The sequence below is a fragment of the Lissotriton helveticus genome, chromosome 10 (assembly GCF_964261635.1).
Source record: "Lissotriton helveticus chromosome 10, aLisHel1.1, whole genome shotgun sequence".
In the NCBI taxonomy this organism is placed as follows: Eukaryota; Metazoa; Chordata; class Amphibia; order Caudata; family Salamandridae; genus Lissotriton; species Lissotriton helveticus.
In genome coordinates, this window is record NC_136071.1 from 589,849,955 (window position 1) to 589,867,895 (window position 17,941).

Genomic DNA, 17,941 nt, shown 5'->3' on the forward strand with positions numbered 1-17,941 from the left:
TCTCCTGCCACCTTTTGGGCAGAGAAGGCACTGTCCCTGCAAAAACACAGGCAGACATGTTCAACAGGGCTTCCTGGTTATGTGGGAGGAGCAGAATGCCATTGGTTCCCCCCTTGCAAATTCTAATTTACATAAGGAAGACAGAGAGGTAGCTGGGAGTAGGCACTGCACACGGGCATTGCACTCTCTCTTATGATTTGCAGCCAATTCTAGATTGAGGCAGGAGGAAAGGAGGTGACTCGCCCAACAATGGCTATACTGAGAAGTCAGCCACTCTGGGTCTCCCAGGTGAGTGTTTCAGGCCTGTGAGCCACTCATATAAATCTCGCCTGATCGAGCCTGAGCGAGCGCTGAGCGAGCGCGTTTGAATCCAAATATCAAACCCCTCTTTCTCAGGCGCAGGAAATGGTGGGCCCTTCATTGCTTCTGGTGTGGAAGTCTATGGGGCAAGGGTCCAGGACTTGCAGAGGAGAACAATTGCCAGAAAGTGCTTGCTGTTCTCATCTGTGCCTTTTTTCTGCTCACTGGCTGATAGGAGATTGGCTGCCCCCTTTCTTGCTAGAGTGAAAAAACAACAACTTGAGAGAAAACATGACGTTGTGAGGCTCACTTAGAGGGAGACTAGCCAAATAGCCCTGCTTTTTTTCTGAAAGACGCTTCAGAAATTGTTCAAAATGTCTCCTGGCCACTCAGGCTCGTTGGTCTAGGGGTATGATTCTCGCTTCGGGTGCGAGAGGTCCCGGGTTCAAATCCCGGACGAGCCCATGCTGTGGGCATTTTCAGGATGCTTGTAATATAGGAGCATTTCTTCTTTTCAATGCTATAAGACGCTGTGTATGTCGAGAAAGTTCCTTACCCTGCACGCTATTTACCACTTGTGGCGGGATAAAGGAGTGCAGGACTTCTTTGCAACTGCTTTTCTGGGCCAGACCAGCATGGTAGGAACATTACATGCATAGTGTTTTTCTAGTGTAATTTCAGGATATGGTTTCAAAATCGCCTCTTGGAATAAAAGTGGTCCTCATTCCTGTCTTCCAAAGAAATAGAGACCGGGTAAGGAGAGCCCAACTTTGAGCTTCAAGGACATTGGCCCTTAGTCTGTGCATTCCAGCCCAATACATGCCAACAAGATTCCTGAGTTAGTGTCTGTTTCTGTAGTGTAGTGGTTTTCACGTTCGCCTTACACGCGAAAGGTCCTTGGTTCGAGACCGGGCAGAAACAGCGGTTTGCTGTTTTTAACAGTGTTTGCCTTTACTGGCTGACTTTATAGGAAAGCTGAGATAATAGAGGCTGTCTATCCCTCACCAACCTGACGTAGTGTGCTCCAGGGATCTCAGTGACAGCTCGAAAAGAGAAGTGACGATAGCTTGCGCCATTCGCTTGCTCGCCCTTTGCTCTGAAGGGTGGGCCTACTTCATGAAAGCAAGGAATGAGAGCAGAAATGCTTTTCTTGTCCTCACCGCAAGCAGACACTTAGAGAAAACAAACTGTCTGAAGGACAGAGGCTTTTTAATTTCTTGTTTGATGACGGCCATGGAAAAGACAGCAATCATATTGCAGAAGAGAGCAACATGTGCAGTTGCTTGCTTTGGGTGAAGCATTCACCGACTAGCTGCCACTAACCCCTGGAGCCATGTCAGAGGTGACTCTTGCATGGCTCGTTGGTCTAGGGGTATGATTCTCGCTTAGGGTGCGAGAGGTCCCGGGTTCAAATCCCGGACGAGCCCTTTTTAGAGCTAAACATACAAATCGTACTAAAAATGCACTATGCCTGACTATTTCTAGTAATACTCGGTGCATTGTTGCGCAACATATTCCTAACCTCAGAAGAAAAATGGATCATCGTGCTTTTTCTGCCTACCTGCTTAGTCTCAGTGTGTCCCAGGTGATGCTTTCCCAAGCTGTACTCGCAGACATTTAGGCATCAGATATTTGTCTGTCGATGCCTGCACAAGTAAATTTTGAATACGTCTAATTGCAAGCATGTTGGATGATATCTCTGAGGTTTTCACACTTGTTCTGCACATTCTGAGCCGCTGCTGATACAGCAGAATAGAAGTAGGGTGAAGCCTTGAGAGGAACTTTGCTTTAACAGTAGCAAGCAGCAAGGTCGTTTCTGTAGTGTAGTGGTCATCACGTTCGCCTAACACGCGAAAGGTCCCCGGTTCGAGACCGGGCAGAAACACTGAGCGTTGGCTGCTTTTATGTGCACACTCTAAAACCTTATTATCTGAATGCAAGTTTAAGAAGAGGTGGTCTTTGAACACAGTGAGCCGTGGGAAACTTTCTTTACCTTTGCAAGACGAAACAAAGTTATCTGCATCCGTCATCTGGGGGTCGTTCTTGTGCCTATTTTTATTTTGTTTAAGCTATGTTGTATTGTTGGGGCCTTTACACCTGTGACATTGCTGTGAAGGTTGTAAGTGGAAACATTGGCAGGTGCAGATAGAAGAGTTAGACCTAAGCCCCCCTCATGAGCTGTCAGGATGGCCGAGTGGTCTAAGGCGCCAGACTCAAGAGAGCTTGATCTTCAGTGTAGCTGAGCCTTCTGGTCTCCTCATGGAGGCGTGGGTTCAAATCCCACTTCTGACAGGTCCCTTTTACACCCGTAAATCTTCCTGTTTTTTGCAGTGCGTTCCCGGCAAACACCACAATCTTTGCAGGAACCTGTAGCATGTGAAGAGAAATCCACCAACAATCAGGCTGGGCCCTCAATCACAATTCCATGGATTTCTGGAAATGACACCTCAGGCACACCTTCCATTAAATTTGCACTCCATCACAGTAACTGCCTTGCTGGGTTTCTAACTAAGCAGTTGATCCCATCATTTGTTGTGAGGCTCTCCTGCCACCTTTTGGGCAGAGAAGGCACTGTCCCTGCAAAAACACAGGCAGACATGTTCAACAGGGCTTCCTGGTTATGTGGGAGGAGCAGAATGCCATTGGTTCCCCCCTTGCAAATTCTAATTTACATAAGGAAGACAGAGAGGTAGCTGGGAGTAGGCACTGCACACGGGCATTGCACTCTCTCTTATGATTTGCAGCCAATTCTAGATTGAGGCAGGAGGAAAGGAGGTGACTCGCCCAACAATGGCTATACTGAGAAGTCAGCCACTCTGGGTCTCCCAGGTGAGTGTTTCAGGCCTGTGAGCCACTCATATAAATCTCGCCTGATCGAGCCTGAGCGAGCGCTGAGCGAGCGCGTTTGAATCCAAATATCAAACCCCTCTTTCTCAGGCGCAGGAAATGGTGGGCCCTTCATTGCTTCTGGTGTGGAAGTCTATGGGGCAAGGGTCCAGGACTTGCAGAGGAGAACAATTGCCAGAAAGTGCTTGCTGTTCTCATCTGTGCCTTTTTTCTGCTCACTGGCTGATAGGAGATTGGCTGCCCCCTTTCTTGCTAGAGTGAAAAAACAACAACTTGAGAGAAAACATGACGTTGTGAGGCTCACTTAGAGGGAGACTAGCCAAATAGCCCTGCTTTTTTTCTGAAAGACGCTTCAGAAATTGTTCAAAATGTCTCCTGGCCACTCAGGCTCGTTGGTCTAGGGGTATGATTCTCGCTTCGGGTGCGAGAGGTCCCGGGTTCAAATCCCGGACGAGCCCATGCTGTGGACATTTTCAGGATGCTTGTAATATAGGAGCATTTCTTCTTTTCAATGCTATAAGACGCTGTGTATGTCGAGAAAGTTCCTTACCCTGCACGCTATTTTCCACTTGTGGCGGGATAAAGGAGTGCAGGACTTCTTTGCAACTGCTTTTCTGGGCCAGACCAGCATGGTAGGAACATTACATGCATAGTGTTTTTCTAGTGTAATTTCAGGATATGGTTTCAAAATCGCCTCTTGGAATAAAAGTGGTCCTCATTCCTGTCTTCCAAAGAAATAGAGACCGGGTAAGGAGAGCCCAACTTTGAGCTTCAAGGACATTGGCCCTTAGTCTGTGCATTCCAGCCCAATACATGCCAACAAGATTCCTGAGTTAGTGTCTGTTTCTGTAGTGTAGTGGTTTTCACGTTCGCCTTACACGCGAAAGGTCCTTGGTTCGAGACCGGGCAGAAACAGCGGTTTGCTGTTTTTAACAGTGTTTGCCTTTACTGGCTGACTTTATAGGAAAGCTGAGATAATAGAGGCTGTCTATCCCTCACCAACCTGACGTAGTGTGCTCCAGGGATCTCAGTGACAGCTCGAAAAGAGAAGTGACGATAGCTTGCGCCATTCGCTTGCTCGCCCTTTGCTCTGAAGGGTGGGCCTACTTCATGAAAGCAAGGAATGAGAGCAGAAATGCTTTTCTTGTCCTCACCGCAAGCAGACACTTAGAGAAAACAAACTGTCTGAAGGACAGAGGCTTTTTAATTTCTTGTTTGATGACGGCCATGGAAAAGACAGCAATCATATTGCAGAAGAGAGCAACATGTGCAGTTGCTTGCTTTGGGTGAAGCATTCACCGACTAGCTGCCACTAACCCCTGGAGCCATGTCAGAGGTGACTCTTGCATGGCTCGTTGGTCTAGGGGTATGATTCTCGCTTAGGGTGCGAGAGGTCCCGGGTTCAAATCCCGGACGAGCCCTTTTTAGAGCTAAACATACAAATCGTACTAAAAATGCACTATGCCTGACTATTTCTAGTAATACTCGGTGCATTGTTGCGCAACATATTCCTAACCTCAGAAGAAAAATGGATCATCGTGCTTTTTCTGCCTACCTGCTTAGTCTCAGTGTGTCCCAGGTGATGCTTTCCCAAGCTGTACTCGCAGACATTTAGGCATCAGATATTTGTCTGTCGATGCCTGCACAAGTAAATTTTGAATACGTCTAATTGCAAGCATGTTGGATGATATCTCTGAGGTTTTCACACTTGTTCTGCACATTCTGAGCCGCTGCTGATACAGCAGAATAGAAGTAGGGTGAAGCCTTGAGAGGAACTTTGCTTTAACAGTAGCAAGCAGCAAGGTCGTTTCTGTAGTGTAGTGGTCATCACGTTCGCCTAACACGCGAAAGGTCCCCGGTTCGAGACCGGGCAGAAACACTGAGCGTTGGCTGCTTTTATGTGCACACTCTAAAACCTTATTATCTGAATGCAAGTTTAAGAAGAGGTGGTCTTTGAACACAGTGAGCCGTGGGAAACTTTCTTTACCTTTGCAAGACGAAACAAAGTTATCTGCATCCGTCATCTGGGGGTCGTTCTTGTGCCTATTTTTATTTTGTTTAAGCTATGTTGTATTGTTGGGGCCTTTACACCTGTGACATTGCTGTGAAGGTTGTAAGTGGAAACATTGGCAGGTGCAGATAGAAGAGTTAGACCTAAGCCCCCCTCATGAGCTGTCAGGATGGCCGAGTGGTCTAAGGCGCCAGACTCAAGAGAGCTTGATCTTCAGTGTAGCTGAGCCTTCTGGTCTCCTCATGGAGGCGTGGGTTCAAATCCCACTTCTGACAGGTCCCTTTTACACCCGTAAATCTTCCTGTTTTTTGCAGTGCGTTCCCGGCAAACACCACAATCTTTGCAGGAACCTGTAGCATGTGAAGAGAAATCCACCAACAATCAGGCTGGGCCCTCAATCACAATTCCATGGATTTCTGGAAATGACACCTCAGGCACACCTTCCATTAAATTTGCACTCCATCACAGTAACTGCCTTGCTGGGTTTCTAACTAAGCAGTTGATCCCATCATTTGTTGTGAGGCTCTCCTGCCACCTTTTGGGCAGAGAAGGCACTGTCCCTGCAAAAACACAGGCAGACATGTTCAACAGGGCTTCCTGGTTATGTGGGAGGAGCAGAATGCCATTGGTTCCCCCCTTGCAAATTCTAATTTACATAAGGAAGACAGAGAGGTAGCTGGGAGTAGGCACTGCACACGGGCATTGCACTCTCTCTTATGATTTGCAGCCAATTCTAGATTGAGGCAGGAGGAAAGGAGGTGACTCGCCCAACAATGGCTATACTGAGAAGTCAGCCACTCTGGGTCTCCCAGGTTAGTGTTTCAGGCCTGTGAGCCACTCATATAAATCTCGCCTGATCGAGCCTGATCGAGCGCTGAGCGAGCGCGTTTGAATCCAAATATCAAACCCCTCTTTCTCAGGCGCAGGAAATGGTGGGCCCTTCATTGCTTCTGGTGTGGAAGTCTATGGGGCAAGGGTCCAGGACTTGCAGAGGAGAACAATTGCCAGAAAGTGCTTGCTGTTCTCATCTGTGCCTTTTTTCTGCTCACTGGCTGATAGGAGATTGGCTGCCCCCTTTCTTGCTAGAGTGAAAAAACAACAACTTGAGAGAAAACATGACGTTGTGAGGCTCACTTAGAGGGAGACTAGCCAAATAGCCCTGCTTTTTTTCTGAAAGACGCTTCAGAAATTGTTCAAAATGTCTCCTGGCCACTCAGGCTCGTTGGTCTAGGGGTATGATTCTCGCTTCGGGTGCGAGAGGTCCCGGGTTCAAATCCCGGACGAGCCCATGCTGTGGACATTTTCAGGATGCTTGTAATATAGGAGCATTTCTTCTTTTCAATGCTATAAGACGCTGTGTATGTCGAGAAAGTTCCTTACCCTGCACGCTATTTTCCACTTGTGGCGGGATAAAGGAGTGCAGGACTTCTTTGCAACTGCTTTTCTGGGCCAGACAAGCATGGTAGGAACATTACATGCATAGTGTTTTTCTAGTGTAATTTCAGGATATGGTTTCAAAATCGCCTCTTGGAATAAAAGTGGTCCTCATTCCTGTCTTCCAAAGAAATAGAGACCGGGTAAGGAGAGCCCAACTTTGAGCTTCAAGGACATTGGCCCTTAGTCTGTGCATTCCAGCCCAATACATGCCAACAAGATTCCTGAGTTAGTGTCTGTTTCTGTAGTGTAGTGGTTATCACGTTCGCCTTACACGCGAAAGGTCCCTGGTTCGAGACCGGGCAGAAACAGCGGTTTGCTGTTTTTAACAGTGTTTGCCTTTACTTGCTGACTTTATAGGAAAGCTGAGATAATAGAGGCTGTCTATCCCTCACCAACCTGACGTAGTGTGCTCCAGGGATCTCAGTGACAGCTCGAAAAGAGAAGTGACGATAGCTTGCGCCATTCGCTTGCTCGCCCTTTGCTCTGAAGGGTGGGCCTACTTCATGAAAGCAAGGAATGAGAGCAGAAATGCTTTTCTTGTCCTCACCGCAAGCAGACACTTAGAGAAAACAAACTGTCTGAAGGACAGAGGCTTTTTAATTTCTTGTTTGATGACGGCCATGGAAAAGACAGCAATCATATTGCAGAAGAGAGCAACATGTGCAGTTGCTTGCTTTGGGTGAAGCATTCACCGACTAGCTGCCACTAACCCCTGGAGCCATGTCAGAGGTGACTCTTGCGTGGCTCGTTGGTCTAGGGGTATGATTCTCGCTTAGGGTGCGAGAGGTCCCGGGTTCAAATCCCGGACGAGCCCTTTTTAGAGCTAAACATACAAATCGTACTAAAAATGCACTATGCCTGACTATTTCTAGTAATACTCGGTGCATTGTTGCGCAACATATTCCTAACCTCAGAAGAAAAATGGATCATCGTGCTTTTTCTGCCTACCTGCTTAGTCTCAGTGTGTCCCAGGTGATGCTTTCCCAAGCTGTACTCGCAGACATTTAGGCATCAGATATTTGTCTGTCGATGCCTGCACAAGTAAATTTTGAATACGTCTAATTGCAAGCATGTTGGATGATATCTCTGAGGTTTTCACACTTGTTCTGCACATTCTGAGCCGCTGCTGATACAGCAGAATAGAAGTAGGGTGAAGCCTTGAGAGGAACTTTGCTTTAACAGTAGCAAGCAGCAAGGTCGTTTCTGTAGTGTAGTGGTCATCACGTTCCCCTAACACGCGAAAGGTCCCCGGTTCGAGACCGGGCAGAAACACTGAGCGTTGGCTGCTTTTATGTGCACACTCTAAAACCTTATTATCTGAATGCAAGTTTAAGAAGAGGTGGTCTTTGAACACAGTGAGCCGTGGGAAACTTTCTTTACCTTTGCAAGACGAAACAAAGTTATCTGCATCCGTCATCTGGGGGTCGTTCTTGTGCCTATTTTTATTTTGTTTAAGCTATGTTGTATTGTTGGGGCCTTTACACCTGTGACATTGCTGTGAAGGTTGTAAGTGGAAACATTGGCAGGTGCAGATAGAAGAGTTAGACCTAAGCCCCCCTCATGAGCCGTCAGGATGGCCGAGTGGTCTAAGGCGCCAGACTCAAGAGAGCTTGATCTTCAGTGTAGCTGAGCCTTCTGGTCTCCTCATGGAGGCGTGGGTTCAAATCCCACTTCTGACAGGTCCCTTTTACACCCGTAAATCTTCCTGTTTTTTGCAGTGCGTTCCCGGCAAACACCACAATCTTTGCAGGAACCTGTAGCATGTGAAGAGAAATCCACCAACAATCAGGCTGGGCCCTCAATCACAATTCCATGGATTTCTGGAAATGACACCTCAGGCACACCTTCCATTAAATTTGCACTCCATCACAGTAACTGCCTTGCTGGGTTTCTAACTAAGCAGTTGATCCCATCATTTGTTGTGAGGCTCTCCTGCCACCTTTTGGGCAGAGAAGGCACTGTCCCTGCAAAAACACAGGCAGACATGTTCAACAGGGCTTCCTGGTTATGTGGGAGGAGCAGAATGCCATTGGTTCCCCCCTTGCAAATTCTAATTTACATAAGGAAGACAGAGAGGTAGCTGGGAGTAGGCACTGCACACGGGCATTGCACTCTCTCTTATGATTTGCAGCCAATTCTAGATTGAGGCAGGAGGAAAGGAGGTGACTCGCCCAACAATGGCTATACTGAGAAGTCAGCCACTCTGGGTCTCCCAGGTGAGTGTTTCAGGCCTGTGAGCCACTCATATAAATCTCGCCTGATCGAGCCTGAGCGAGCGCTGAGCGAGCGCGTTTGAATCCAAATATCAAACCCCTCTTTCTCAGGCGCAGGAAATGGTGGGCCCTTCATTGCTTCTGGTGTGGAAGTCTATGGGGCAAGGGTCCAGGACTTGCAGAGGAGAACAATTGCCAGAAAGTGCTTGCTGTTCTCATCTGTGCCTTTTTTCTGCTCACTGGCTGATAGGAGATTGGCTGCCCCCTTTCTTGCTAGAGTGAAAAAACAACAACTTGAGAGAAAACATGACGTTGTGAGGCTCACTTAGAGGGAGACTAGCCAAATAGCCCTGCTTTTTTTCTGAAAGACGCTTCAGAAATTGTTCAAAATGTCTCCTGGCCACTCAGGCTCGTTGGTCTAGGGGTATGATTCTCGCTTCGGGTGCGAGAGGTCCCGGGTTCAAATCCCGGACGAGCCCATGCTGTGGACATTTTCAGGATGCTTGTAATATAGGAGCATTTCTTCTTTTCAATGCTATAAGACGCTGTGTATGTCGAGAAAGTTCCTTACCCTGCACGCTATTTTCCACTTGTGGCGGGATAAAGGAGTGCAGGACTTCTTTGCAACTGCTTTTCTGGGCCAGACCAGCATGGTAGGAACATTACATGCATAGTGTTTTTCTAGTGTAATTTCAGGATATGGTTTCAAAATCGCCTCTTGGAATAAAAGTGGTCCTCATTCCTGTCTTCCAAAGAAATAGAGACCGGGTAAGGAGAGCCCAACTTTGAGCTTCAAGGACATTGGCCCTTAGTCTGTGCATTCCAGCCCAATACATGCCAACAAGATTCCTGAGTTAGTGTCTCTTTCTGTAGTGTAGTGGTTTTCACGTTCGCCTTACACGCGAAAGGTCCTTGGTTCGAGACCGGGCAGAAACAGCGGTTTGCTGTTTTTAACAGTGTTTGCCTTTACTGGCTGACTTTATAGGAAAGCTGAGATAATAGAGGCTGTCTATCCCTCACCAACCTGACGTAGTGTGCTCAAGGGATCTCAGTGACAGCTCGAAAAGAGAAGTGACGATAGCTTGCGCCATTCGCTTGCTCGCCCTTTGCTCTGAAGGGTGGGCCTACTTCATGAAAGCAAGGAATGAGAGCAGAAATGCTTTTCTTGTCCTCACCGCAAGCAGACACTTAGAGAAAACAAACTGTCTGAAGGACAGAGGCTTTTTAATTTCTTGTTTGATGACGGCCATGGAAAAGACAGCAATCATATTGCAGAAGAGAGCAACATGTGCAGTTGCTTGCTTTGGGTGAAGCATTCACCGACTAGCTGCCACTAACCCCTGGAGCCATGTCAGAGGTGACTCTTGCGTGGCTCGTTGGTCTAGGGGTATGATTCTCGCTTAGGGTGCGAGAGGTCCCGGGTTCAAATCCCGGACGAGCCCTTTTTAGAGCTAAACATACAAATCGTACTAAAAATGCACTATGCCTGACTATTTCTAGTAATACTCGGTGCATTGTTGCGCAACATATTCCTAACCTCAGAAGAAAAATGGATCATCGTGCTTTTTCTGCCTACCTGCTTAGTCTCAGTGTGTCCCAGGTGATGCTTTCCCAAGCTGTACTCGCAGACATTTAGGCATCAGATATTTGTCTGTCGATGCCTGCACAAGTAAATTTTGAATACGTCTAATTGCAAGCATGTTGGATGATATCTCTGAGGTTTTCACACTTGTTCTGCACATTCTGAGCCGCTGCTGATACAGCAGAATAGAAGTAGGGTGAAGCCTTGAGAGGAACTTTGCTTTAACAGTAGCAAGCAGCAAGGTCGTTTCTGTAGTGTAGTGGTCATCACGTTCGCCTAACACGCGAAAGGTCCCCGGTTCGAGACCGGGCAGAAACACTGAGCGTTGGCTGCTTTTATGTGCACACTCTAAAACCTTATTATCTGAATGCAAGTTTAAGAAGAGGTGGTCTTTGAACACAGTGAGCCGTGGGAAACTTTCTTTACCTTTGCAAGACGAAACAAAGTTATCTGCATCCGTCATCTGGGGGTCGTTCTTGTGCCTATTTTTATTTTGTTTAAGCTATGTTGTATTGTTGGGGCCTTTACACCTGTGACATTGCTGTGAAGGTTGTAAGTGGAAACATTGGCAGGTGCAGATAGAAGAGTTAGACCTAAGCCCCCCTCATGAGCCGTCAGGATGGCCGAGTGGTCTAAGGCGCCAGACTCAAGAGAGCTTGATCTTCAGTGTAGCTGAGCCTTCTGGTCTCCTCATGGAGGCGTGGGTTCAAATCCCACTTCTGACAGGTCCCTTTTACACCCGTAAATCTTCCTGTTTTTTGCAGTGCGTTCCCGGCAAACACCACAATCTTTGCAGGAACCTGTAGCATGTGAAGAGAAATCCACCAACAATCAGGCTGGGCCCTCAATCACAATTCCATGGATTTCTGGAAATGACACCTCAGGCACACCTTCCATTAAATTTGCACTCCATCACAGTAACTGCCTTGCTGGGTTTCTAACTAAGCAGTTGATCCCATCATTTGTTGTGAGGCTCTCCTGCCACCTTTTGGGCAGAGAAGGCACTGTCCCTGCAAAAACACAGGCAGACATGTTCAACAGGGCTTCCTGGTTATGTGGGAGGAGCAGAATGCCATTGGTTCCCCCCTTGCAAATTCTAATTTACATAAGGAAGACAGAGAGGTAGCTGGGAGTAGGCACTGCACACGGGCATTGCACTCTCTCTTATGATTTGCAGCCAATTCTAGATTGAGGCAGGAGGAAAGGAGGTGACTCGCCCAACAATGGCTATACTGAGAAGTCAGCCACTCTGGGTCTCCCAGGTTAGTGTTTCAGGCCTGTGAGCCACTCATATAAATCTCGCCTGATCGAGCCTGATCGAGCGCTGAGCGAGCGCGTTTGAATCCAAATATCAAACCCCTCTTTCTCAGGCGCAGGAAATGGTGGGCCCTTCATTGCTTCTGGTGTGGAAGTCTATGGGGCAAGGGTCCAGGACTTGCAGAGGAGAACAATTGCCAGAAAGTGCTTGCTGTTCTCATCTGTGCCTTTTTTCTGCTCACTGGCTGATAGGAGATTGGCTGCCCCCTTTCTTGCTAGAGTGAAAAAACAACAACTTGAGAGAAAACATGACGTTGTGAGGCTCACTTAGAGGGAGACTAGCCAAATAGCCCTGCTTTTTTTCTGAAAGACGCTTCAGAAATTGTTCAAAATGTCTCCTGGCCACTCAGGCTCGTTGGTCTAGGGGTATGATTCTCGCTTCGGGTGCGAGAGGTCCCGGGTTCAAATCCCGGACGAGCCCATGCTGTGGACATTTTCAGGATGCTTGTAATATAGGAGCATTTCTTCTTTTCAATGCTATAAGACGCTGTGTATGTCGAGAAAGTTCCTTACCCTGCACGCTATTTTCCACTTGTGGTGGGATAAAGGAGTGCAGGACTTCTTTGCAACTGCTTTTCTGGGCCAGACAAGCATGGTAGGAACATTACATGCATAGTGTTTTTCTAGTGTAATTTCAGGATATGGTTTCAAAATCGCCTCTTGGAATAAAAGTGGTCCTCATTCCTGTCTTCCAAAGAAATAGAGACCGGGTAAGGAGAGCCCAACTTTGAGCTTCAAGGACATTGGCCCTTAGTCTGTGCATTCCAGCCCAATACATGCCAACAAGATTCCTGAGTTAGTGTCTGTTTCTGTAGTGTAGTGGTTATCACGTTCGCCTTACACGCGAAAGGTCCCTGGTTCGAGACCGGGCAGAAACAGCGGTTTGCTGTTTTTAACAGTGTTTGCCTTTACTTGCTGACTTTATAGGAAAGCTGAGATAATAGAGGCTGTCTATCCCTCACCAACCTGACGTAGTGTGCTCCAGGGATCTCAGTGACAGCTCGAAAAGAGAAGTGACGATAGCTTGCGCCATTCGCTTGCTCGCCCTTTGCTCTGAAGGGTGGGCCTACTTCATGAAAGCAAGGAATGAGAGCAGAAATGCTTTTCTTGTCCTCACCGCAAGCAGACACTTAGAGAAAACAAACTGTCTGAAGGACAGAGGCTTTTTAATTTCTTGTTTGATGACGGCCATGGAAAAGACAGCAATCATATTGCAGAAGAGAGCAACATGTGCAGTTGCTTGCTTTGGGTGAAGCATTCACCGACTAGCTGCCACTAACCCCTGGAGCCATGTCAGAGGTGACTCTTGCGTGGCTCGTTGGTCTAGGGGTATGATTCTCGCTTAGGGTGCGAGAGGTCCCGGGTTCAAATCCCGGACGAGCCCTTTTTAGAGCTAAACATACAAATCGTACTAAAAATGCACTATGCCTGACTATTTCTAGTAATACTCGGTGCATTGTTGCGCAACATATTCCTAACCTCAGAAGAAAAATGGATCATCGTGCTTTTTCTGCCTACCTGCTTAGTCTCAGTGTGTCCCAGGTGATGCTTTCCCAAGCTGTACTCGCAGACATTTAGGCATCAGATATTTGTCTGTCGATGCCTGCACAAGTAAATTTTGAATACGTCTAATTGCAAGCATGTTGGATGATATCTCTGAGGTTTTCACACTTGTTCTGCACATTCTGAGCCGCTGCTGATACAGCAGAATAGAAGTAGGGTGAAGCCTTGAGAGGAACTTTGCTTTAACAGTAGCAAGCAGCAAGGTCGTTTCTGTAGTGTAGTGGTCATCACGTTCCCCTAACACGCGAAAGGTCCCCGGTTCGAGACCGGGCAGAAACACTGAGCGTTGGCTGCTTTTATGTGCACACTCTAAAACCTTATTATCTGAATGCAAGTTTAAGAAGAGGTGGTCTTTGAACACAGTGAGCCGTGGGAAACTTTCTTTACCTTTGCAAGACGAAACAAAGTTATCTGCATCCGTCATCTGGGGGTCGTTCTTGTGCCTATTTTTATTTTGTTTAAGCTATGTTGTATTGTTGGGGCCTTTACACCTGTGACATTGCTGTGAAGGTTGTAAGTGGAAACATTGGCAGGTGCAGATAGAAGAGTTAGACCTAAGCCCCCCTCATGAGCCGTCAGGATGGCCGAGTGGTCTAAGGCGCCAGACTCAAGAGAGCTTGATCTTCAGTGTAGCTGAGCCTTCTGGTCTCCTCATGGAGGCGTGGGTTCAAATCCCACTTCTGACAGGTCCCTTTTACACCCGTAAATCTTCCTGTTTTTTGCAGTGCGTTCCCGGCAAACACCACAATCTTTGCAGGAACCTGTAGCATGTGAAGAGAAATCCACCAACAATCAGGCTGGGCCCTCAATCACAATTCCATGGATTTCTGGAAATGACACCTCAGGCACACCTTCCATTAAATTTGCACTCCATCACAGTAACTGCCTTGCTGGGTTTCTAACTAAGCAGTTGATCCCATCATTTGTTGTGAGGCTCTCCTGCCACCTTTTGGGCAGAGAAGGCACTGTCCCTGCAAAAACACAGGCAGACATGTTCAACAGGGCTTCCTGGTTATGTGGGAGGAGCAGAATGCCATTGGTTCCCCCCTTGCAAATTCTAATTTACATAAGGAAGACAGAGAGGTAGCTGGGAGTAGGCACTGCACACGGGCATTGCACTCTCTCTTATGATTTGCAGCCAATTCTAGATTGAGGCAGGAGGAAAGGAGGTGACTCGCCCAACAATGGCTATACTGAGAAGTCAGCCACTCTGGGTCTCCCAGGTGAGTGTTTCAGGCCTGTGAGCCACTCATATAAATCTCGCCTGATCGAGCCTGAGCGAGCGCTGAGCGAGCGCGTTTGAATCCAAATATCAAACCCCTCTTTCTCAGGCGCAGGAAATGGTGGGCCCTTCATTGCTTCTGGTGTGGAAGTCTATGGGGCAAGGGTCCAGGACTTGCAGAGGAGAACAATTGCCAGAAAGTGCTTGCTGTTCTCATCTGTGCCTTTTTTCTGCTCACTGGCTGATAGGAGATTGGCTGCCCCCTTTCTTGCTAGAGTGAAAAAACAACAACTTGAGAGAAAACATGACGTTGTGAGGCTCACTTAGAGGGAGACTAGCCAAATAGCCCTGCTTTTTTTCTGAAAGACGCTTCAGAAATTGTTCAAAATGTCTCCTGGCCACTCAGGCTCGTTGGTCTAGGGGTATGATTCTCGCTTCGGGTGCGAGAGGTCCCGGGTTCAAATCCCGGACGAGCCCATGCTGTGGACATTTTCAGGATGCTTGTAATATAGGAGCATTTCTTCTTTTCAATGCTATAAGACGCTGTGTATGTCGAGAAAGTTCCTTACCCTGCACGCTATTTTCCACTTGTGGCGGGATAAAGGAGTGCAGGACTTCTTTGCAACTGCTTTTCTGGGCCAGACCAGCATGGTAGGAACATTACATGCATAGTGTTTTTCTAGTGTAATTTCAGGATATGGTTTCAAAATCGCCTCTTGGAATAAAAGTGGTCCTCATTCCTGTCTTCCAAAGAAATAGAGACCGGGTAAGGAGAGCCCAACTTTGAGCTTCAAGGACATTGGCCCTTAGTCTGTGCATTCCAGCCCAATACATGCCAACAAGATTCCTGAGTTAGTGTCTCTTTCTGTAGTGTAGTGGTTTTCACGTTCGCCTTACACGCGAAAGGTCCTTGGTTCGAGACCGGGCAGAAACAGCGGTTTGCTGTTTTTAACAGTGTTTGCCTTTACTGGCTGACTTTATAGGAAAGCTGAGATAATAGAGGCTGTCTATCCCTCACCAACCTGACGTAGTGTGCTCAAGGGATCTCAGTGACAGCTCGAAAAGAGAAGTGACGATAGCTTGCGCCATTCGCTTGCTCGCCCTTTGCTCTGAAGGGTGGGCCTACTTCATGAAAGCAAGGAATGAGAGCAGAAATGCTTTTCTTGTCCTCACCGCAAGCAGACACTTAGAGAAAACAAACTGTCTGAAGGACAGAGGCTTTTTAATTTCTTGTTTGATGACGGCCATGGAAAAGACAGCAATCATATTGCAGAAGAGAGCAACATGTGCAGTTGCTTGCTTTGGGTGAAGCATTCACCGACTAGCTGCCACTAACCCCTGGAGCCATGTCAGAGGTGACTCTTGCGTGGCTCGTTGGTCTAGGGGTATGATTCTCGCTTAGGGTGCGAGAGGTCCCGGGTTCAAATCCCGGACGAGCCCTTTTTAGAGCTAAACATACAAATCGTACTAAAAATGCACTATGCCTGACTATTTCTAGTAATACTCGGTGCATTGTTGCGCAACATATTCCTAACCTCAGAAGAAAAATGGATCATCGTGCTTTTTCTGCCTACCTGCTTAGTCTCAGTGTGTCCCAGGTGATGCTTTCCCAAGCTGTACTCGCAGACATTTAGGCATCAGATATTTGTCTGTCGATGCCTGCACAAGTAAATTTTGAATACGTCTAATTGCAAGCATGTTGGATGATATCTCTGAGGTTTTCACACTTGTTCTGCACATTCTGAGCCGCTGCTGATACAGCAGAATAGAAGTAGGGTGAAGCCTTGAGAGGAACTTTGCTTTAACAGTAGCAAGCAGCAAGGTCGTTTCTGTAGTGTAGTGGTCATCACGTTCGCCTAACACGCGAAAGGTCCCCGGTTTGAGACCGGGCAGAAACACTGAGCGTTGGCTGCTTTTATGTGCACACTCTAAAACCTTATTATCTGAATGCAAGTTTAAGAAGAGGTGGTCTTTGAACACAGTGAGCCGTGGGAAACTTTCTTTACCTTTGCAAGACGAAACAAAGTTATCTGCATCCGTCATCTGGGGGTCGTTCTTGTGCCTATTTTTATTTTGTTTAAGCTATGTTGTATTGTTGGGGCCTTTACACCTGTGACATTGCTGTGAAGGTTGTAAGTGGAAACATTGGCAGGTGCAGATAGAAGAGTTAGACCTAAGCCCCCCTCATGAGCCGTCAGGATGGCCGAGTGGTCTAAGGCGCCAGACTCAAGAGAGCTTGATCTTCAGTGTAGCTGAGCCTTCTGGTCTCCTCATGGAGGCGTGGGTTCAAATCCCACTTCTGACAGGTCCCTTTTACACCCGTAAATCTTCCTGTTTTTTGCAGTGCGTTCCCGGCAAACACCACAATCTTTGCAGGAACCTGTAGCATGTGAAGAGAAATCCACCAACAATCAGGCTGGGCCCTCAATCACAATTCCATGGATTTCTGGAAATGACACCTCAGGCACACCTTCCATTAAATTTGCACTCCATCACAGTAACTGCCTTGCTGGGTTTCTAACTAAGCAGTTGATCCCATCATTTGTTGTGAGGCTCTCCTGCCACCTTTTGGGCAGAGAAGGCACTGTCCCTGCAAAAACACAGGCAGACATGTTCAACAGGGCTTCCTGGTTATGTGGGAGGAGCAGAATGCCATTGGTTCCCCCCTTGCAAATTCTAATTTACATAAGGAAGACAGAGAGGTAGCTGGGAGTAGGCACTGCACACGGGCATTGCACTCTCTCTTATGATTTGCAGCCAATTCTAGATTGAGGCAGGAGGAAAGGAGGTGACTCGCCCAACAATGGCTATACTGAGAAGTCAGCCACTCTGGGTCTCCCAGGTGAGTGTTTCAGGCCTGTGAGCCACTCATATAAATCTCGCCTGATCGAGCCTGAGCGAGCGCTGAGCGAGCGCGTTTGAATCCAAATATCAAACCCCTCTTTCTCAGGCGCAGGAAATGGTGGGCCCTTCATTGCTTCTGGTGTGGAAGTCTATGGGGCAAGGGTCCAGGACTTGCAGAGGAGAACAATTGCCAGAAAGTGCTTGCTGTTCTCATCTGTGCCTTTTTTCTGCTCACTGGCTGATAGGAGATTGGCTGCCCCCTTTCTTGCTAGAGTGAAAAAACAACAACTTGAGAGAAAACATGACGTTGTGAGGCTCACTTAGAGGGAGACTAGCCAAATAGCCCTGCTTTTTTTCTGAAAGACGCTTCAGAAATTGTTCAAAATGTCTCCTGGCCACTCAGGCTCGTTGGTCTAGGGGTATGATTCTCGCTTCGGGTGCGAGAGGTCCCGGGTTCAAATCCCGGACGAGCCCATGCTGTGGACATTTTCAGGATGCTTGTAATATAGGAGCATTTCTTCTTTTCAATGCTATAAGACGCTGTGTATGTCGAGAAAGTTCCTTACCCTGCACGCTATTTTCCACTTGTGGCGGGATAAAGGAGT

General features: G+C 47.5%; 31 non-coding genes across 31 annotated transcripts; all 31 read left to right on the top strand.

The window, feature by feature from the left end:
• Positions 1–692: 692 nt before the first annotated feature.
• On the top strand, positions 693–764 carry TRNAP-CGG (transfer RNA proline (anticodon CGG)). The gene has a single exon. It is a non-coding gene; the product is annotated as a tRNA-Pro (tRNA).
• A 384-nt stretch (positions 765–1,148) lies between these two features.
• Positions 1,149–1,221, top strand: TRNAV-UAC (transfer RNA valine (anticodon UAC)). The gene has a single exon. It is a non-coding gene; the product is annotated as a tRNA-Val (tRNA).
• A 434-nt stretch (positions 1,222–1,655) lies between these two features.
• TRNAP-AGG (transfer RNA proline (anticodon AGG)) lies at positions 1,656–1,727 on the top strand. The gene has a single exon. It is a non-coding gene; the product is annotated as a tRNA-Pro (tRNA).
• Positions 1,728–2,112: 385 nt separating this feature from the next.
• TRNAV-AAC (transfer RNA valine (anticodon AAC)) lies at positions 2,113–2,185 on the top strand. Its single transcript has one exon. It is a non-coding gene; the product is annotated as a tRNA-Val (tRNA).
• Positions 2,186–2,480: 295 nt separating this feature from the next.
• TRNAL-CAA (transfer RNA leucine (anticodon CAA)) lies at positions 2,481–2,592 on the top strand. Its single transcript has 2 exons — positions 2,481–2,518; positions 2,547–2,592. It is a non-coding gene; the product is annotated as a tRNA-Leu (tRNA).
• Positions 2,593–3,533: 941 nt separating this feature from the next.
• Positions 3,534–3,605, top strand: TRNAP-CGG (transfer RNA proline (anticodon CGG)). Its single transcript has one exon. It is a non-coding gene; the product is annotated as a tRNA-Pro (tRNA).
• A 384-nt stretch (positions 3,606–3,989) lies between these two features.
• TRNAV-UAC (transfer RNA valine (anticodon UAC)) lies at positions 3,990–4,062 on the top strand. Its single transcript has one exon. It is a non-coding gene; the product is annotated as a tRNA-Val (tRNA).
• A 434-nt stretch (positions 4,063–4,496) lies between these two features.
• Positions 4,497–4,568, top strand: TRNAP-AGG (transfer RNA proline (anticodon AGG)). Its single transcript has one exon. It is a non-coding gene; the product is annotated as a tRNA-Pro (tRNA).
• A 385-nt stretch (positions 4,569–4,953) lies between these two features.
• On the top strand, positions 4,954–5,026 carry TRNAV-AAC (transfer RNA valine (anticodon AAC)). The gene has a single exon. It is a non-coding gene; the product is annotated as a tRNA-Val (tRNA).
• A 295-nt stretch (positions 5,027–5,321) lies between these two features.
• TRNAL-CAA (transfer RNA leucine (anticodon CAA)) lies at positions 5,322–5,433 on the top strand. The gene is made up of 2 exons: positions 5,322–5,359; positions 5,388–5,433. It is a non-coding gene; the product is annotated as a tRNA-Leu (tRNA).
• Positions 5,434–6,374: 941 nt separating this feature from the next.
• On the top strand, positions 6,375–6,446 carry TRNAP-CGG (transfer RNA proline (anticodon CGG)). Its single transcript has one exon. It is a non-coding gene; the product is annotated as a tRNA-Pro (tRNA).
• Positions 6,447–6,830: 384 nt separating this feature from the next.
• Positions 6,831–6,903, top strand: TRNAV-UAC (transfer RNA valine (anticodon UAC)). Its single transcript has one exon. It is a non-coding gene; the product is annotated as a tRNA-Val (tRNA).
• A 434-nt stretch (positions 6,904–7,337) lies between these two features.
• Positions 7,338–7,409, top strand: TRNAP-AGG (transfer RNA proline (anticodon AGG)). The gene has a single exon. It is a non-coding gene; the product is annotated as a tRNA-Pro (tRNA).
• Positions 7,410–7,794: 385 nt separating this feature from the next.
• Positions 7,795–7,867, top strand: TRNAV-AAC (transfer RNA valine (anticodon AAC)). Its single transcript has one exon. It is a non-coding gene; the product is annotated as a tRNA-Val (tRNA).
• A 295-nt stretch (positions 7,868–8,162) lies between these two features.
• TRNAL-CAA (transfer RNA leucine (anticodon CAA)) lies at positions 8,163–8,274 on the top strand. Its single transcript has 2 exons — positions 8,163–8,200; positions 8,229–8,274. It is a non-coding gene; the product is annotated as a tRNA-Leu (tRNA).
• Positions 8,275–9,215: 941 nt separating this feature from the next.
• Positions 9,216–9,287, top strand: TRNAP-CGG (transfer RNA proline (anticodon CGG)). Its single transcript has one exon. It is a non-coding gene; the product is annotated as a tRNA-Pro (tRNA).
• A 384-nt stretch (positions 9,288–9,671) lies between these two features.
• TRNAV-UAC (transfer RNA valine (anticodon UAC)) lies at positions 9,672–9,744 on the top strand. Its single transcript has one exon. It is a non-coding gene; the product is annotated as a tRNA-Val (tRNA).
• A 434-nt stretch (positions 9,745–10,178) lies between these two features.
• TRNAP-AGG (transfer RNA proline (anticodon AGG)) lies at positions 10,179–10,250 on the top strand. The gene has a single exon. It is a non-coding gene; the product is annotated as a tRNA-Pro (tRNA).
• Positions 10,251–10,635: 385 nt separating this feature from the next.
• TRNAV-AAC (transfer RNA valine (anticodon AAC)) lies at positions 10,636–10,708 on the top strand. Its single transcript has one exon. It is a non-coding gene; the product is annotated as a tRNA-Val (tRNA).
• A 295-nt stretch (positions 10,709–11,003) lies between these two features.
• TRNAL-CAA (transfer RNA leucine (anticodon CAA)) lies at positions 11,004–11,115 on the top strand. The gene is made up of 2 exons: positions 11,004–11,041; positions 11,070–11,115. It is a non-coding gene; the product is annotated as a tRNA-Leu (tRNA).
• Positions 11,116–12,056: 941 nt separating this feature from the next.
• TRNAP-CGG (transfer RNA proline (anticodon CGG)) lies at positions 12,057–12,128 on the top strand. The gene has a single exon. It is a non-coding gene; the product is annotated as a tRNA-Pro (tRNA).
• A 384-nt stretch (positions 12,129–12,512) lies between these two features.
• Positions 12,513–12,585, top strand: TRNAV-UAC (transfer RNA valine (anticodon UAC)). Its single transcript has one exon. It is a non-coding gene; the product is annotated as a tRNA-Val (tRNA).
• A 434-nt stretch (positions 12,586–13,019) lies between these two features.
• TRNAP-AGG (transfer RNA proline (anticodon AGG)) lies at positions 13,020–13,091 on the top strand. Its single transcript has one exon. It is a non-coding gene; the product is annotated as a tRNA-Pro (tRNA).
• Positions 13,092–13,476: 385 nt separating this feature from the next.
• TRNAV-AAC (transfer RNA valine (anticodon AAC)) lies at positions 13,477–13,549 on the top strand. The gene has a single exon. It is a non-coding gene; the product is annotated as a tRNA-Val (tRNA).
• Positions 13,550–13,844: 295 nt separating this feature from the next.
• Positions 13,845–13,956, top strand: TRNAL-CAA (transfer RNA leucine (anticodon CAA)). The gene is made up of 2 exons: positions 13,845–13,882; positions 13,911–13,956. It is a non-coding gene; the product is annotated as a tRNA-Leu (tRNA).
• Positions 13,957–14,897: 941 nt separating this feature from the next.
• On the top strand, positions 14,898–14,969 carry TRNAP-CGG (transfer RNA proline (anticodon CGG)). The gene has a single exon. It is a non-coding gene; the product is annotated as a tRNA-Pro (tRNA).
• Positions 14,970–15,353: 384 nt separating this feature from the next.
• TRNAV-UAC (transfer RNA valine (anticodon UAC)) lies at positions 15,354–15,426 on the top strand. Its single transcript has one exon. It is a non-coding gene; the product is annotated as a tRNA-Val (tRNA).
• Positions 15,427–15,860: 434 nt separating this feature from the next.
• TRNAP-AGG (transfer RNA proline (anticodon AGG)) lies at positions 15,861–15,932 on the top strand. The gene has a single exon. It is a non-coding gene; the product is annotated as a tRNA-Pro (tRNA).
• Positions 15,933–16,317: 385 nt separating this feature from the next.
• Positions 16,318–16,390, top strand: TRNAV-AAC (transfer RNA valine (anticodon AAC)). The gene has a single exon. It is a non-coding gene; the product is annotated as a tRNA-Val (tRNA).
• Positions 16,391–16,685: 295 nt separating this feature from the next.
• On the top strand, positions 16,686–16,797 carry TRNAL-CAA (transfer RNA leucine (anticodon CAA)). Its single transcript has 2 exons — positions 16,686–16,723; positions 16,752–16,797. It is a non-coding gene; the product is annotated as a tRNA-Leu (tRNA).
• Positions 16,798–17,738: 941 nt separating this feature from the next.
• TRNAP-CGG (transfer RNA proline (anticodon CGG)) lies at positions 17,739–17,810 on the top strand. Its single transcript has one exon. It is a non-coding gene; the product is annotated as a tRNA-Pro (tRNA).
• Positions 17,811–17,941: the final 131 nt, after the last annotated feature.